At 38.9% G+C, this 17761-nt stretch overlaps 1 protein-coding gene and 1 pseudogene across 1 annotated transcript in view; one reads left to right on the top strand and one right to left on the bottom strand.

The window, feature by feature from the left end:
• Positions 1 to 10081, top strand: part of MPDZ (multiple PDZ domain crumbs cell polarity complex component) — a 1139709-nt gene extending 1129628 nt beyond the window's left edge. Inside the window, exon 47 of the transcript XR_007505031.1 lies at positions 10014 to 10081. The gene's annotated coding sequence lies outside the window, so the exon portion shown is untranslated. The remainder of the gene's footprint in view (positions 1 to 10013) is intronic.
• Positions 10082 to 12856: 2775 nt separating this feature from the next.
• LOC126036219 (E3 ubiquitin-protein ligase Topors-like) lies at positions 12857 to 17265 on the bottom strand (annotated as a pseudogene).
• Positions 17266 to 17761: the final 496 nt, after the last annotated feature.

The following is a 17761-nucleotide window of genomic DNA, read 5'->3' on the forward strand; positions in this document are numbered from 1 at the left end:
AAAAATGTATTTTTGCAAGGCTGTTAAATGTTTTCTTAAACTCCTAGATGTATCAGTGATAAATTTTAATCTTTCTGACATGTATTAGATGAAAAAACAATTAGAAATGTTTAATCATATGTTTTACCTATAGAGTACTGGCTTTTTCTTAATAAGTAATAGTTATTTGTTTGATGTGCTAAGTGGTAAGCAAAATATTTCAGGAAGTATTTATGTACCAGTAAAACAGCCAGCAAACAAGAAAAAAAAAACAAAACAAACCAAAAAACCTACCGCCCCCCCCCAAACCTGCCCTTTTGGTCACTTAGGATTAGAAAGAATGAGAAATGAATTCAATCAAAAAAAGAAGAGGACTATAATTCACCAGCAGTGTAGTAGTGTATAAGCTACTCAGTGTTTTAGGTGTCTGAATGAAATGTTTAAAAGCAGACCATGCAGCTGTTAGGTTTGCACTGGGATTCTGTCACTTCTCAAGGGCAGTTCCCTCTCAAGCCCTACAAATTACAAGTGGAAGCAGGTGGCAGCTTGCCTGGCTAGTGTCCCTGAAGAAACAAGTTCTGGAGATATGGGTCCCCAGACCATAAATAGCTTCCGGCCCTGAACCTTGTCAACACACAGCTGAAATGGATTTGCGTCCTGCAGCCCTTAAGCTGCTCCTCTTTCTGCAAGACTGCTTGCAACCTCCACATCACTCAGTAGTGAACAGGTCCACACCCTATGCAGGTGCCCATGTGCTGATGATGGGTGCTGAAGGGGTGACCTCTGTAAAAAGTGCTTGGGAGCTGGTCTGTGCTGGACACAGCTGGTTCCAGCCACCTCCAACATCACCCCAAAGGACAGAGCTGAGCTCCTCAGAAAAGATCGTGGGGCATTGGCGAAAACATATTTAAGGGCAAAGACGCTGGACAGTCAGAGGAGGGAAAAATCATGGGAAACATGAGAGTGAACACCAAGGGCAGAGAAGGAGAGGGAGGAGGTACTCCAGGTGCTGAGGCAGAGATTTCCCTGCAGCCCCTGGAGAGAAGCACACACTGGAGCAGGGGAAAAGAATGAGGAAGAAGCTGCAGCATAGAGAAACTGCTGTGTCCTGATCACACATCCACCACACCTGACACAGTGCCTGGGGCAACTAGAGCAGTCAGGAGCATGAGAGAAGGGGGAAGAAAGGTGTTGGTTTAATGTTTGTCTTTGTTTCTTACTATATGGATCTATTTTAATGGGCAATAAATTAAATTCATTTTCCCCCAATCAAGTCTGTTTTGTCTGTAACAATAATGATAAGTGATCCCCTGCCTTTACCTTGACTCATGAGCTTTTTTCATTTTATTTTCTTCTCCTCTCCTGCAGAGGAGGGGGAGTAAGTGAGCACCTGGGTGGACCTTTGGCTGTCTGCCAAGGTTTAACACCACAACAAGCTTCCCTGTTTAAAGACTAAAACTGTCACTGTTACTGCTACACGTCTGCTTGCTTTCATAGTTCTTCATCAGTTATATCCCCTCCTTTGCCTCTCTTTCTACGCTGTTAGGGTTGAAGGTGTTTGTCTCAGCTCCTTGTGCAACTTGACCTATTTAAACAGCAATGTGTCACCCTCTTGATTTATATAGGAACATAGATATTTCACAGTCATTTTTTGTTTCAAGTTTCTTCAGATTTTTCTTCTCATGTCATCCATATCTCTTGCTACCTTTTCCTATATTCTTCATACCATGTTAGATCTTCCCTTAATTCTCTCTACTGCCTTTGTGACTTCTTTTTTTCTGTCTGAGCTTTTATAACACCTTATTTAGAAGCTCACTTTTCTCTCTGAGAACGCATTGTTTTCCATTGTTTCTGTGCAAGAAAACATTTAGGATGATATTACCTCTAGAAGAAAGAAAGGATGAGACAAGTGTCATTATGAAAAATAAATGTATGGAGAAAAAGAAATATATGGAAAGAAAAAAAAAAGGAAAAAGAAAACTGAGTTTTCTTGAGAGGGTTCACAAGAGAATCAAACTGTAGTGAAGAATGCTGTTTTGTTTTTCCTGGCTTTGGTAATCTTTTTGGGCTTAGTCTCTTGGATATTCAACTTTAAAAGCTCAGCTTTCTCTCTCTCTCTCTCTCTCTGCACTCCTAGGCACTCTGTTGACATTCTCCTCTCCAAAGTCAACAAAATCTACAAGAAACCAGTGTTTGGAAGTATATTCTTCCCTTCCCCATTCTTACCCACAAGCATATAAGCAGACTGCATAAAACTTGTTTTCTAGCACCACATGTTTTGGGAGCAGGTGTATCTGGGAAAATGGGGATGATAATAGTTGGAGGGTGTGCGATGATAAAAGTAGTAGAGCAGAAAGGTTCCCAGTATGTGATCTTCCACTTTCTTCTCTTTTGTCTACTCAGCACATTCTTGATGAAAGAAAACTCGTTTCTCAGATAATGTCACTCAGACTAGCAGAGTTCTGATGTGGGAAGTTTCTCCAGCCTTTTCAGCCTGGATTTCATGCCATTGGTTGTCCTTAGACTGTATAAGAAATCAGTAAAGCACAGGGCCATGAACTGGACCATGTCTCTTCTCATTATCACACTGTTTAAAACAAAACAAAACAAAACAAAACAAAACAAAACAAAACAAAATCATCTCAGTATGGTAGAGAGGTACAGGGCTACGAAAAAGTGCGTTTGTTTGATTAATGATCTCAGAAGATTTCTGTTCTTTTCAGAAAAGGGCTACTTACTTTCAGATTCTTTGCTGTCCTTTCTTCATGCCTCCACAAATAAGAAGAAACCAATTCATAACAAATAATTTAGTAATTTGTTAACAAAGGTAATCTGTGTTCATCTATCAAAATACAGTATTTCAGCACAGAGGGAACAAGCCCTGTGCAAATCCAATAAGCTTTTCACATTGTACATGTTCTTCAGTCCTGTTTACTCTACCTGCCAGCCACCAATAAGACTGTTTAAACATTTGGGTTTTTACACTTATCTTCATAGTATAGCAAAGCTAAAATATTCCCAGCTATTCAGTGATCAGGAGTTAATTTACTCTGTATTCTTTCTCTCTCCTCTCTGCTTCTAAGTCCTAGTTTCTGCAAAATACATATTTTAAGAAGCCTCAGCAATCTTTTACTTTCAAATATATATGAGGGAATTGGCAACCTCCATTGCCCACTCAGATTCTTCATGACACCACCAGAAATTTTTGAAATGTCTGCAAAGGAGTCCTACATGTTCCCAAGAATTATTCTGCCATTTTCAGTATTGTAACAGTGGTCTGTTACTGTTTTTTTCAGTGAAACTCTTCTACTCCACCTTCAGTCCCAGGGTAGATTTAAGAAAACAGTCTAACAGCATGCACATTTTTGTGTAAGTCAACCTTTAAGGAGCCCTCTGAGTTGCCGATTAGTAACGGGTATTTGCCAGGTCTTAGTTTCATTGCTTCAGGATGAAGCACACAAATATACCTCTCCCCTGAGGGAGTAATTTAGTCAGGATTTCTGGTGGAGTAACTATGAGTTCTTTATTAGCATTCCAGAGAGTGAAATCCAAAGATGAACAGTGGCACAAATTTCTCCCAGCAACATCAACAGGGGATAAAACATTACTTAGCTGCAAGGAGAAAGGAAAGAGAGATGCCTTAGAATAATTAATAGCAGATCCAGAGGCTGTTGTGCAGTAAAAAATCCTTAGTGAATCTGAATCATGTTAATCCAAAATATGTGAACCACCCCTCACTGTCCAAAATTTGAAGATCCTATGAATCTTATTAGCAAGGCATTCATCTAGCTCTGCAAACTACTAATGTGTCAGAGTGAGAGCTCTCAGTCTCAATAAATGAATTGCAAGAGGTTCTTCAGAAGTTTAGAAGATTTCTATTATTTTGGTATATTTACATTTTCTTTAATGTGTTTTGAAAGGGTGTAAAATGTAAAAAAACAGTGAAAACCAACTCATCATGAACTTAATACAAGTTTTAACAAGAAATTTACTTTTATGATTAGGACACCATATGTTGTGATTTACCCTCAGCCAGCAACTAAGCACCACACAGCCATTCACTCACTTCCCCTTGATGGGATGGGGAAGAGAATCGAAGAGTAAAAGTGAGAAAACTCATGGGTTAAGATAAAGACAGTTCAATAGGTAAAGCAAAAACTGTACATGCAAGCAAAGCAACATAAGGAATTGATACCCTACTTCCCATCGGCAGGCAGGTGTTCAGACATCTCCAGGAAAGCAGGGCACCATCACACTTAACAGACTTAGGAAGACAAACGCCATCACTCCAAACGTCTCACCCTTCCTTCCTCTTCCCCCAACTGTATATGCTGAGCATGATGTCATATGGTGTGGAATATCCCTGTGGTCAGTTGGGGTCAGCTGTCCCAGCTGTGTCCCCTCCCAAATTCTTGTGCACCCCCAAATTGCTCACTGATGGGGTGGGGTGAGAAGCAGAAAAGGGCTTGACGCTGTGTAAGAACTACTCAGCAGTAACAAAAACATCTCCCTGTATTATCACCGCTGTTTTCAGCACAAATCCAAAACATAGCCCCATACTAGCTACAATGAAGAAAATTAACTCTATCCCAGACAAAACCAGCACACCACATTATGCTTGAGTGGACTAAATGCCATGTTGTCATCATCTGAGGTAATGACACTGAATTTTAATTTTGTTGTGGGATGTTAATTTGGAATGTTATGGCCATCAAGCACATGTTTTGCCTGAGAAGACTTAATCAGAATATACTATTATTTAGCATATTATTTCCCATGGGCAAATTAAGCTCAAGTGTTTAGCTCTGTGGATCCTTGAGTATCAAATGAACTAGCCTAGGATCACACAGAAGGCAGCAGTGCATACACAGTGATATAGAGCAAATCACATTTTAATTTCTTCAAACAAATAAGTAAGTTCTGATATTTCAGGGAAAAATTATTAGATCTGTTTTCTATTTTAAGTTTGACACTGAACCAGTTAAGTGTTTATGCAAGTATACTTTTACAGGGCTTAGCACTACATTAATTTAACTAGAAAGCAAATAGCATATATCGCTCTATCTCATTTTAAGATACAACAATGGTATTTGTGCAGCCTTTATCTCTATTCCTCTGACTATTCAGTGTAACTTGGGATATCGGCTGATACTGTATTTAAAAAAAATAAAATGCTTCAGCATACCTGCTTCAGAAAAAAATTGTCTGTTTCAAGCAAGTTTATGAAAGATATACTCCTGTGATTTTATGGAAACATTATTTGTCAAGGAAAGGAAATTGCCTCCTGAAGCTATTAACTGCGGGATGTGTGTATGAAGACATGAAAATTTTCTGACAGATTTTAAAAAAAAAACAATAAAAAAATCCACCTAGTGTAATTTTTACCTGTTAGTGGGTGACTTTTCTGTTTTAAGCTCCCTCACCAAACCAAGAAAGAAGCTTTTCCAAGACTGATTCCTAATGCTATAAATTACCAAGACAGTCTTTTACTGGAATGAACGCACTGATCACCCACCATCTCCCATTAGTTTTTTTGTTGTCGAAGACAAGGTAATTTTCTGCAACTTCTTTATTTTTCCATTTAATATAATAGGAGAAATAAAGATGTAGGAATTGAATCATATCTTACCAAACCATCAAGAAAGCTCAACAGGGTATAAAATAGATTAATGAATTTGGAAAAAATCAAGATCTGTCACAATTATAGATTTATTATTTAGAAACACTCTATCTTTATTCTTTTAAATGATTACTTGTATTTTACATTACAAAGACTTTCTCTTACTGTGTCAAGTTAGTTTTTAATAATGTAGTCTAAGAACTATCACCTTATTTACCATAAGTTTTAGCAAATTCCCTCTCCTACTTCCCAAATATCAAAACAATAAAAAATATCAAAAGAAGAAAAAAAAATTATGGTGTTGGCTTTTGTTTGTAATTTGAAATACAAAATTTTTCTGCTATTCTACCAGTGTGACTGGATATCATAGAGTCAAAACATTTTCAGGTTCCAAATTGAGGAATGTTTTTCTTGCCAGGTCCACTTTGTGTTTCATTCCACTCTTTCACTGATAGAAAAAGTATTTTTTAAGCACTGTTGCTAGGATATTTATTTAAAAAAAAAAAAAAAAAATTAGCAACTGTGCTAAGATGAGAATTGCATGGCAAAAATAGTTAAGTTAAAATAAGTAAAACTCAGATTAGTTTTGATGATTATATGGCAACTGTGTAAACTCTATAGTTGATCATCTTTAGTATGTTTAATACGTCACAAAGCAAAGGGAAGATTACCAGCAGTAAAAAAAAAAAATAGGGATAAATCTTTTTTCCTTCTTATATCTTAATTCAAAACTATTACCAAAAAAATGATGCAAATGTAATCTTATGCCCATTTCCTTGAGATACAACAATTCTGTGAGCAGTATTGTGTCTTTACTTGTGTATCTTTGCAGTGAACTTTGGCTGGAAGGAGGAAAGGAATCTATTTCCTAATGATTAGGAATGCTTTATTATATTAGAAGCCCTACTTCATATAATTTGCTCACTGTAAGACAACTCTAATGAAGAGAAAATGGACCACTGTAATAACCTGACAACCACATTTATCTATAAAGAGGGTTAGTTTCATAACAGATCCCACCTTTACCTCTATGAAACTGTACTATGAGGGAAAGAATTCAAACAGTAGGAGAGACATTCCCAGAACTCTATGGTGGTTTGGGTTTTTTTGTTAGAAATCCAGATAACAAGCAAAGTTCTGTATCATTTTTCCAGTTGCATAGTCAAAAATCTTATGAAGCAGCAAGGTCACTGGAACTAAGGAACATTTTATTTTTTTTTGTTTTTATGAACCTGTAGGCAGGGCCAAGAATAACAGTGTATCATTTTAATCACCAGTCCAAAATCATCCGTAAATTAATACATATCTGAATAAAGATAGTGCTTACGATGATGTCAAAAGTATGCTGACCTGAATCAAATCAGCTGGTCCATCATGTATTTTGTCTTTGCAAGTGTTAAATGCAAGATATTGAGAAAAACACACAAAAAAATCCCTGTCCAAACTTCTAACCTCCGCACCAACAGTTTTCAGTCTGCATACAGGATAGTTTCTTCTTAGATGGAAGTTGCTTCCACACATTGTTGAGTGCATTTGAATGCTTCTTAGAATTTTTTTTTAAATTTGCCATGGTCTGAGTTGCATTGGGTATACCAGGAGCCAGTTGCTGCAAGGACCACACTGGGGGCTGCCCTTCACTCTGTCCCTGATGAATTAGGCTTTCCAGAACTCCCATTGATTTGTGAAGGGTGCTATAGTTGCTTTCTGTCAATAAAAACCTTCCTACATGTGGTATCTAACCAAGTTAATCTACCATGAGGCCTCAGACCTTGATCTATATGCCTGGGCTCTTGCTGGAGTTTGATAATTCTACCTCATAACCAAGAAAAGAAGAGCCAGTAGCCAGACAGAGTATTCTAAATACCTTTTTCTTTGTGGTTTTTTTCTGATATTCCTGAAAATAATTGCTTTTGATGCATTCTTTTTAATCAGAATAAGCAAGAGATAAAGGAATCTGAAGGAAAAAAAAAAAAAAATAGTATAAGATAAAAAAAATCTGAAGAGGAGCATTTCAGGGGCTTTCCTTCTTGTTTTTGTTTTATTTTCAAAGGAACATTTTTGTCTTCCTTCTCACTGTACTTCCAAAATGTATAGCTATGTACTAGGAGCTGATGGTAAGACTTTTCTCTTACTGGGAGAAAAAAAGAAATTATATATATTAGAAAGATATTATGAAAAGTTGGGGAATGAATCAAAAGCAAGCAGAATTTGTAATTTTTTTTTCATATCAGTGTATATTCACTACCTATAGTCATTAGTCAAGGTACAATAGTTTTGATCTTCCAGGAAGAGAGGTGACTATCCAGATGTGAATGAGTTAATTTTAAATCATTCCTCAGTTATGTAAATGCACAAAATGTAGTGCCACTTTCTATTCTTATTACAATCGTGAGACTGTCACTATAATTGATTAATTTTGTGCCATTCTTTTCCAGTGATCTCTTTGTCACAAGAATGAGCTATCACAGAATTTTAATGCTTAGTACATTTTAGTTTTCATAATGTATTCTGCTTCTCATTCTAGTGACAAAGGTTGGCACAAAATCAGACCATATTCATAACAAAGGCTGCAAAAATAAAGCAGGAAACTGTATAGAATCCATCTTCATGACAATCTCAGAACAATGAGAACAGAAATATCACAAAACAAAACCCTTTGTTCTTGTGGCAGTCTTAGTATTGTAATATCACAATACTTCAAAGTGCATTTCTGAACCTTTTGGATTGGATGTATCGAACTCATTTTGCAGTATGGATATCTTTCACAGATGTGGCGACAGTGGGAAAAAAATTAGTGTCAAAATGTGATTTGTTAGAAATAGTTGTAGTTTAATGGAAAATACTCTTTGGCTGCTCATTAATTCTTAAATTCACCACTGAGTTACTGGGGAGGAGGGAGTGGGGGAAGCAGGGAGGAAGGAAAAACCAATTATTGTTTTTCATAGAACCTTTACACCACAAACTAGTTGTTTCTTTCTGGGCCTAATGTTAGTACAATTACTTAATAAACTGTGAACATGGCAAAACTATGAATATCAAACACAAGAAACCTTCAGTAAGTTAGAAATAATAGCCATTTATTGAAGTAGTGGGTTGTGATGTTATGAATTATGTGCATTCCCTATGTTCTGCTCCTAGAAGTAGTGTGAGCCAAGAACCAATGGTGAATTTATTTTTGGTTCTCTAGGGTAAACTAAGTTATGACTTTAATGACAAACTCATTGATTGCATATAGTCTCTACATTTGTCCGTGCTTCTGTCTAATGTTAGTTTTTCTTTTAGCACAGCAATTTTTCAAACTCTCTGTTGGAATGAAAACTATTGTTAATACGCAAACAAATAGATAAACAAGACTGGCTATGTTGTACTTTATTGTAAACAGAAAGAAAAAGAACTTGTTCAACAGCTTGGTGGACAGATAAATGGACAGTAAAATATTTTCTGGTTTAACAATGAAATGATAATCATAAATATTTTAATTCAAAAGTCAGTCCATATTTCTAATTTGAACAGTTTATATATTTGGCTGTGAGCTCAAACTTGACATACCACTCAAAGTTTCCTTTTATATTATTTTTATATATCTTTCTGCAGTCCAAGAGGAATAGGAAGCAATACCAAGTACTTAGAGTAATATGTATTAACTTCTAGTGTACTACAGCGCAACTTCAGAAAAGAACACTAAAATATTTATGCATGTATGGGACATCTATCACCTGTACTGCACTACTGTACAGAGAGGCTTGACACATATTTAAATATTGCAGACTGGAAGCTAAGAACATATATCAAGGAAATACTCCATGCTTAGCTTTTATAATTTAACCTTTGTCTCTCTGCTGTTGCCCACTGTTGAAATCAAAGTATTTTGTTAGATGTGATTTTGGTCTGACATGATAAGGCTTCTCTAATAGAAGCTAGATATCAGGAAGTGCAGTCTTTTGGAAGAATAGTATATATTAAAAAAAAGTATTTCTTGTTATTTTCTGTTTCCACTGCACTACAATTCCAATAGGTAGTACAGTAATAAACACTTTCCTAGTTCTGCCCAGGTTTGTACATTTGTGATATCACTGTTTTTCAACACTGAGAGAAGGATAGTGAAAAAAAATCCGTTGTTCAGGCTCTGGTGAAAAATCTTTTCTTCACGGGATCACAATTAAATTAAATGCCTTATATACCTCTCTGAATTCATAAGTGTATGATCATCTACTGCCCTGTGAGTCCATAACCACCCACCTCAGGAGGAAAGTAAAGAGGTCTGGCTTACAGGAATCATTTTTTAAGACAATTTCACTATACAAAAAAAAGAAGATAACATCTATTACTGAAGCCAGTGAATTTTAAAGCTCAGCTCCCAAACATTGATGACCAAGAACTATACTGTGTTGGGTTGACCCTGGCCAGGTGCCAGGTGCCCACCAAAGCCACTCTATCACTCCCCCTTCTCAGCTGGACAGGGGGGAGAAAATATAACAAAAGGCCCCTGGGTCAAGACAAGGACAGTTTAATAAAGTGAAAGCAAAGGTCGCGTGTGACAGCAAAGAAAAACAAATGATGTTACTCTCTACTTCCCATCAGCAGGCAATGTCTAGCCACTTCCCAGGAAGCAGGGCTTCAGTACGCGTAGTGGTTGCTCCAGAAGACAAAAATGCCCCCCCCTCCGTCTCCCTCTACTTAGCTTTTATATCTGAGCTGACGTCATATGGTATGGAATATCTGTTTGGTTAGTTTAGGTCAGCTGTCCTGGTTATGTCCCCTCCCAAGAACTTGCCCTGCCCCAGCCTGCCTTTGGGGGGCGGGTGTGTGTGTGTGTGGCAAAAATGTTGGAGAGACAGCCTTGATGCTGTGCCATCACTGCTCAGCAGTAGCCAAAACACTGGTGTGTTATCAACACCTTTCTAGCTACTGATGCAGAGCACAGCACTACGAGGGCTGCTATGGGGAGAATTAACTCCATCTCGGCCAGACCCAATACATATACTTACTTGTGTAGATGTTCAAATGCTATTTAGGCTTTTTTGGCATTCGTATTCCATCTGGAGTAAAGGCTGAACACATCCTTCAAAAGAAAAGAGCAGAATCTTATCTGAAAACAGACAAATACGTAATGATTTTGGACTTAAACTAGTGGAAATCAAGTCTGGTACTATCCAAACCGAAATGATCTCAGAATCAAAAAAAACCAAGAACAGCAGTTTCATAAGCTGTAAGCTACATATAGCGTTCCTGGAATTAACTCTTTACAATATTTGTTTGCATGTTTTTAACTCTTAGAGATGTTCCTTTAAATGTTCAGAGAAAGCTGTGCAATTGCCTATGAATCTGTTTAGTTCACATACTAGATTTTCCAAAATATGCAGTTATTCATTAATACTTGCCAACCTCATCCCCATTACATTAAGAAAAAATCTATTTCTCTGAAGGAGTGCCTATACCATTGTTAACACAGAAGGACCTGTTGGTATATATTGCATGCTCCCTTTCTGCGTGTCTGGGTCTCTCCAATCAAAGGAAACAGGGCTATGGGAGGAGAGAGGAAACAAGTATTTGTGTCCCTTCACAGTAATCAGTAAGCAAGATGTCGTCCTAGATCCAGGAACTGGGAAGTGCCTCCTGGTCCTACAGATTAGATTTGTACACTGGGTATATTTTAGCACTGCTAATGGAATGAAATGCTTCCCTTGAAATAATATTACCTGGGCCATGTTTTCATAACCTTCCTGTGATACTGCAATCCAGGAGTCCATTTTGTGAGTTTTGAACTATCCTTGCTAAGTGTTACTGTTCACTGATAAGGAGAGCATCAGGGTTTCTCCTACTGCATTAGGCATATGCTTTCCATGACCATGACTGATTTGGGTGTCCACCAAAGGATTCCTGAAGGTGGCTGCCGTCCAGGCATCTCAGCAGTGGCCACCTTCTTTCCCCCTTTAGCGGTTGAATCTGTTGGTTTACCAACAACTCTTCAGAAAACCGAAAGCACCAGAGGGGAGTAAAACTGTTCTGGTACCCAGGTTCAAACTTGCACCACTGGATACCTAACCAGTGTTATCAGGGAGGTACTGTCCTTCTACACCACTGCTGCCTGTGCTGCTGTGATCTTTGTAGCTCCACAGGGTTATGGAGGAGGGATGAGTGAGATCTGGCCAAAGACCTTCCACTGCCTACCTTTCTTAGCCCCAGAAGAGGGATTTGTACATCCCAGGTAGGAATCACAGCCCCAGTCTGAGAGAGTCAGGCCACACACAGCCTTGGTGCAGCAGAGGGGAGAACTGGCCAGGTGGCCCAGGAGCTTCCAGTAGGAACTCAGTTTGGTGGCCCAAGGCCTGTCCAAGGGCAGAGGCCCAGCAGCATCTTTCATGCTGACACTGTCTGCTTCAGCAACCCCAGCCCTCCAGGGCGTCTGTCCTGGCCACCTGGGGTTTGGCACACCAGACTGATTGTAAGTGTGATTGTATCCAAGTGTGTGTGAGTGTGGGTGTCAAGCATTTTACACTGCATTCTGAAAATTTTGCTTCTCTGCTTCAATCAGAAGTTAAACTCTTAGACCAACTAAGGTGAAAGTGGTTTGTATCAGACTAGTTACCCTTCTGGGTGACAAGTGCAGGAAGATGGCCAGTTTGCTGTCCCCTGTTTGTGCTCCCCTCCCCTCTGAACCTTGAGTGTGTGTGATCCCTCCTCCTTGTGCTCAAGTGTCTGTGCTCTAACCCTGAATAGTAATGGAATGCAAAATGTGCTAGTAGGATGAGAGCTCCAAATCATCACCCTAGTGAGGACCCTATTAAAACCAATTACAAATTAACGTTCAAATCTGTTCTCAGGTAAACCAAAAGGACCACGCTTCTGTAGCTGTAAGCAGGCTCAAGAACGAGGGTCAGTTCTACAGCCCACCCTGTTCTGTACATTTAGGGAAGAGAAGAGTCGATTTTGGCTTTCTGAGTAAAGGTTGTCTCAAGTACAAGTGAAAGAAGACAACCATGTTTCAAAGAAAGCAAGTGATGCATTTGTGTGTTTTTCTTTGGTTGTTTCTTCTTTTTTAAACACAATTTTGAAATATTCTGTGGATATATCTTACAAACTATGAGAATATAGGATTGCTTTGTGAAATTACAACTTTCAAATGCTCTTCCGAGAAACTTTAGAAGTTGTGCTAACAATACTCTATGTTCTTCACTTTTAAGAATTGTTCAGTGTAAAACAGAGTACTTTTTAAAAAAAAAAAAAAAAAAAAATATTTTTATTTTCTATTATTTTTTTCCCTGGTGAATCAAACCAACAGGATCTGTTCACAATTCTCTTTGGCAGCCTTAACATCAATGGTGGTTCTTCTGGATGCTCTAGAAAGGAAGTCCTTTCTAGAAAGAAGAAGACAGTTGACTGGAGGATGCTGCTTGTGTGCCTCGAACATGGCTAGTTACAGTTCCTGAATGAGTGATGTTAGTACTGGTATCCATTATGACAAGGCTCTGATCAGTTGCTATTTTTCAAAGCTCAGTTTCAGCATTTCTAATGTCACCATCTAAGACCCTTCTTGTGGTAGTAAAACAATAATTTTTGGTAGCTACTCTAGTTTCCTTGCTGACTCTAAATATCTTCACATTCTGTCATTCCCAGAAAAGAAGATGGAGACTTATTTTCCTTCTCATTTATCTGACTTGTGCCTGTCTAAGTAATGCTGCTGTCAAATTCAATATGTTCTAGCTCTTTGTCACTATCACTATCAATTGTAATCACAACTGGAAAAAGAAAGTGCTGAATTACTTGTGTGATCTTTCTGGTGCTTCTACTTAAGCTTTTCCTTATTCTTTTTACAGTGCCTCATTGTATAATTTTTCCTTTATAAACTGTCTCCATACTTGCACTTCTAATCTCTTTTTTTCATTTTCTTACACTTTGTCTTACTTGTTTTGTTGTCTGAAAGGTTATCTTAATTTTTGTAGCAGTCACTGAATTTTGATAAAATTTTCTTGTGGTCATTTCCTTTCTCTAAATTGTGTGGTCCTTGACTGTATTGTCCAAGTGGTGAGTTTTGTACTTCCTTTTTCCAACCAGCTTTTCACTTTCAATTCCCTCAGTACTTTCAGAGGGTGCCCTTGATATATTGCTTGATTAACTCCTTGACCCGCAGCTTTCATAATAACAATAGTGTCTCTTATAGACTCCCTCCCCAGCTATGCAGACTTATCATTTCAGTAAAAGACAGTATACTGTATTCTGGACTAGTAGCTTACCTTGAATACTGAACATTAGGCTGAGTCCTCCTCCTGCATGAGGATTCATAGATATCTTCAACCACGTTTTGACTATAAAAAGGAGAACATTTCTGGTATCTACTTTGGCAATTGTCTCTCATATAATAATCATGACTGTCTATGCTTCTTGGTCTTCTTTTTCCAGGGCCTTTGCTATGTGCTTATGATCTACTTACTCCTCTGGATGTAGTACAGTCATGACGTAGAGAGCCTCTCTGGCTTTCTTGAGACGTGCTGGCATTATGAGTTCTCAATATCCTCTTGTTTCTTTTGTTCCTGTGTATGCTACTATCTCTGTTTCTTGATTATCTCCTTTTAAGTTGACCTATGCCACAATACTCCTTCATAGTCCTGTGGCCATGACTGCCTCGACTGTGCTGTGAATAGGATTGTGGAATTGTGGACTTTCCTTTTCTGCACAATCTGTGATTACAAGGATTGCACATTGTGTCCCTTCCTGAAGAGGGGTTTCAGATGAAGTCCTGTGGAGATAGATCTTTTACTTTACATTTGATCTTACCATCTTCCTTCTTGACTGCAGGGGATGAGCAGTTTTACACCTACCTACATTCTGTGAATATATGAATGAGTATGGCAAACAACTTCTGATTGGCTTATGTGACTACAACTGTGAAACTGAGTTGGCTGCTGTTTCTTCACATCTTTCCTTTTCTCTTCCCTGACTGAGTCCTCAGTGTCCAAGGACAGCTCAAATAGTTCTTGTGTCCTCTCAGCTAATGGCTTAACATTCCCAGCAATAACACAATTGTCCAAGGAACATTCACTGTCATTTAAGTCAGTGTTAGTCTATAACTGAGTTTACTGCTCAGTTCTTTTCACAGCAAGTCCTCACCAGAACTTTCTGAAACCTCTAGGGGAGAACTTATTGTTGCATGAACCTGTTTCTTCTGAAATGGAACATGATAGCCCTGGAGTTTCATCACCCAAGGGGGATTGATCAATATCAGTCAGATGAACTGTGATCTAGTTCTTGAGAATCTGCCTCATATAGAGAGATTGTAATAATTGATGAGTCTGAACAGCTCTTTTAATCACACAGTGGAACAGAAAAGTCATATTCGGCATGCTGATCATATGCTTCTAAGTTAAAAGGAGATAAGGCAAGACAAGAATTCAGCTGAAGTATGGTGTTCCCATGTTCGGGTGTTATGGTAAGGAAATCTCCAGCCATCAGGGCTGGCAAAAGAGCCATTTTCTGAAGCTCTGAGTAGGTACTCCTTAAATTCATCTTCATCATGAATTCTGTGGAAAATAAAACAGAGACTGCTTGCAGAGCAAGCATTCTGCTGTGGTTTTTGACCACTCCTGGACAAAACAGAAACAGAATTTCTGGAAGCAGTGATCTGGATAGCCAACATTGTCAAACCTGTCCAAGCAGATAGGGCTTTAGAATCAGGAGACGCTCATTTAAAGTCACCAGATGTACTGGTTTTGGCTGGGATAGAGTTAATTTTCTTGATAGTAGCTTTTATGATGCTATGCTTTGGATTTGTGATAAAATGATGTTGATAAACACAAAGATGTTTTAGTTATTGCTGAACAGTGCTTACAGAGAGTCAAGGCCTTTTCTGCATCTGACTGTCCTGCCAGCAAGGAGGCTGGGGGTGCACAAGAAGTTGGGAGGGGAGACAGCTGGGACAGCTGACCCCAACTAACCAAAGAGGTATCCCATACCATATGACAACATGCCCAGCAATAAAAGCTGTGAGACGAAGAAAGAAGTGGGGGACATTTAGAGTTATGGCATTTGTATTCCCCAAATAACCTTTGCATAAGATGGAGCCCTGCTTTCCTGGAGATGGCTAAACACTTGCCTGCCAATCAGAAGTAGTGAGTGAGTGAATTCCTTATGTTGCTTTGCTTGCACGTACAGCTTTTGCTTTACCTATTAAACTGTCTTTACCTCAACCTACAAGTTTTCTCATTTTTACCCTTTAGATTGTCTTTCCCTTCCCACTGTGGGGGAGTGAGCAAGCAACTGTGTGGTACTTAGTTGCTGGCCAGGGTTAAACTACAGCAACTATAGAATCATAGAAACATAGAATGGTTTGGGTTGGAAGGGATCTTAAAGATCATCTAGTTCTAACCCCAGTGCCATAGGCAAGGTTACCTTCCACTAGACCAGGCTGCTCAAAGGCCCATCCAACCTGGCCTTGAACACTTCCAGGGATGGTGCACCCACAGCTTCTCTGTTCCAGTGTCTCCCACCCTCCCGGTAAAGAATTTCTTCCTAATATCTGTTCTAAATCTACCCTCTTTCAGTTACACCTCATTCTATCACTACACTGCCTGATAAAGAGTCTTTCCCCATCTTTCCTTTAGGTCCCCTTTGAGTGGTGGAAGGCTGCAATAAGGTGTCATCAAAGCCTTCTCTCTTCTAGGCTAAACAACCCCAACTCTCTCAGCCTGTCACCATAGGGGAGGTACTCCAGCCCCTGGCCCTTGTCTGGGAAGCCCTCCTCCAATCTGTTGGCAGCTGATGCAATTTACTTGTGCTAGCTTAGGGCAAAATGTTGCTGCCCAATGCAAACTCCTTAGCTGCTGAGTCATGTTCTACAAAAGGAAGAGACAGAAAGATCATTACTCTTCCAGAGGAAAAAAACACCTGTTAAAGTCTAGACAAAGAAACACATAACCATTTTCTTTAAAGTTGAAAAAGCCATCATTAGCCAGCACTGAGAGAATATATTAAAAAAAAAAAAAAACAAAAACAAAAACAAAAAAAAACCCAACACAACACTAACTGCTTTGCTTGTTTCTCTGCAAAACATTTGAGAAATGTAGGTGTCGTGGGTAAATTTCATCCCGACATAGAAAGGAAGGACTCTGAAAAACATCCAGGCTTAGAAACTACATTTCTAGAAAAACTGCTTTTCCCAATCTCATCTGCCTTCACTAACATGAGCAGAACTGTCTTTTCTCCTCCATTTTTAAGTGGAGGTCCTCATCGGCGGAACCACCTCTTTCAGGGGAATGTAGGAGTCTGTAGGATCTTGTATTCACGAAAGTTCTAAACCAGTTATTCCCTTACAAATGCGACATGCCAGAAATACAACAACTGATACCTCCTGCTCCCCAAAACACTGACATTCAGCCTTGACACTGGTGTTTGTTCATTCTGACTTCTAAAGGACCTGTTTTTTGATTTTCAGTTCTACATTCCTCTTTTCCTACTAATGCTGTTTCCCTGCTGTCCTCTTTTTCTCTGTCAAGGTTCAGCAGCTGTCCCCTCGCTGCAGACTGTCTGCAAAGCTCTGCAAGGCTCTCTGCAAAGGTCTTATGTGCAAAGGCACATGAGAAACTAGATGGAAGTGGATCTTCTGGGCTGTTCTCCTGGCAGACAGCATGCTGTAGCTTCTTCTCACTGGTACTTCTATAGTGCTTGAACATTATCACAGAATAGAAGAATGTATAAGAATAGAATAAGAATGTATCTCCACAGAATAAGATGTATTGAAAATGAACAAGAAATGCAACAGAGGGACATAGTAAGGCTTATTGTCAGAGGACAGACAATAGTCCAATCTAGTGACTTTGGAAGCACTAGCAGAACCAGACACATGACATTGCTAGGGGTGCTCCTGCACCAAGCTCATTACCCTGTGACATCACAGCAAGCTGAGTTCTGCTGGCTCCAGGGTCGACTGCTATTAGTACATAACATGCTGTGATTTACCTGATCTGTACATGCAGTGAGTAATTTTTAAACTATTCAAGCAATTCCAGGTCTCTGTTTCACATTAAAATCAGGCTCTGAAGTGCTGCAAGTTTTAAATGGAACTTGAATCATGCTGGCCTATGTGAAGACTGCAGGCAGGACTTGCTCTGTCCTCCCCATTCTTAAATGACTGTTTTGAAGTGGTTCAGAAAGATTCTGATTAACACC

The sequence above is a fragment of the Accipiter gentilis genome, chromosome Z (assembly GCF_929443795.1).
Source record: "Accipiter gentilis chromosome Z, bAccGen1.1, whole genome shotgun sequence".
Classification (NCBI taxonomy): Eukaryota; Metazoa; Chordata; class Aves; order Accipitriformes; family Accipitridae; genus Astur; species Astur gentilis.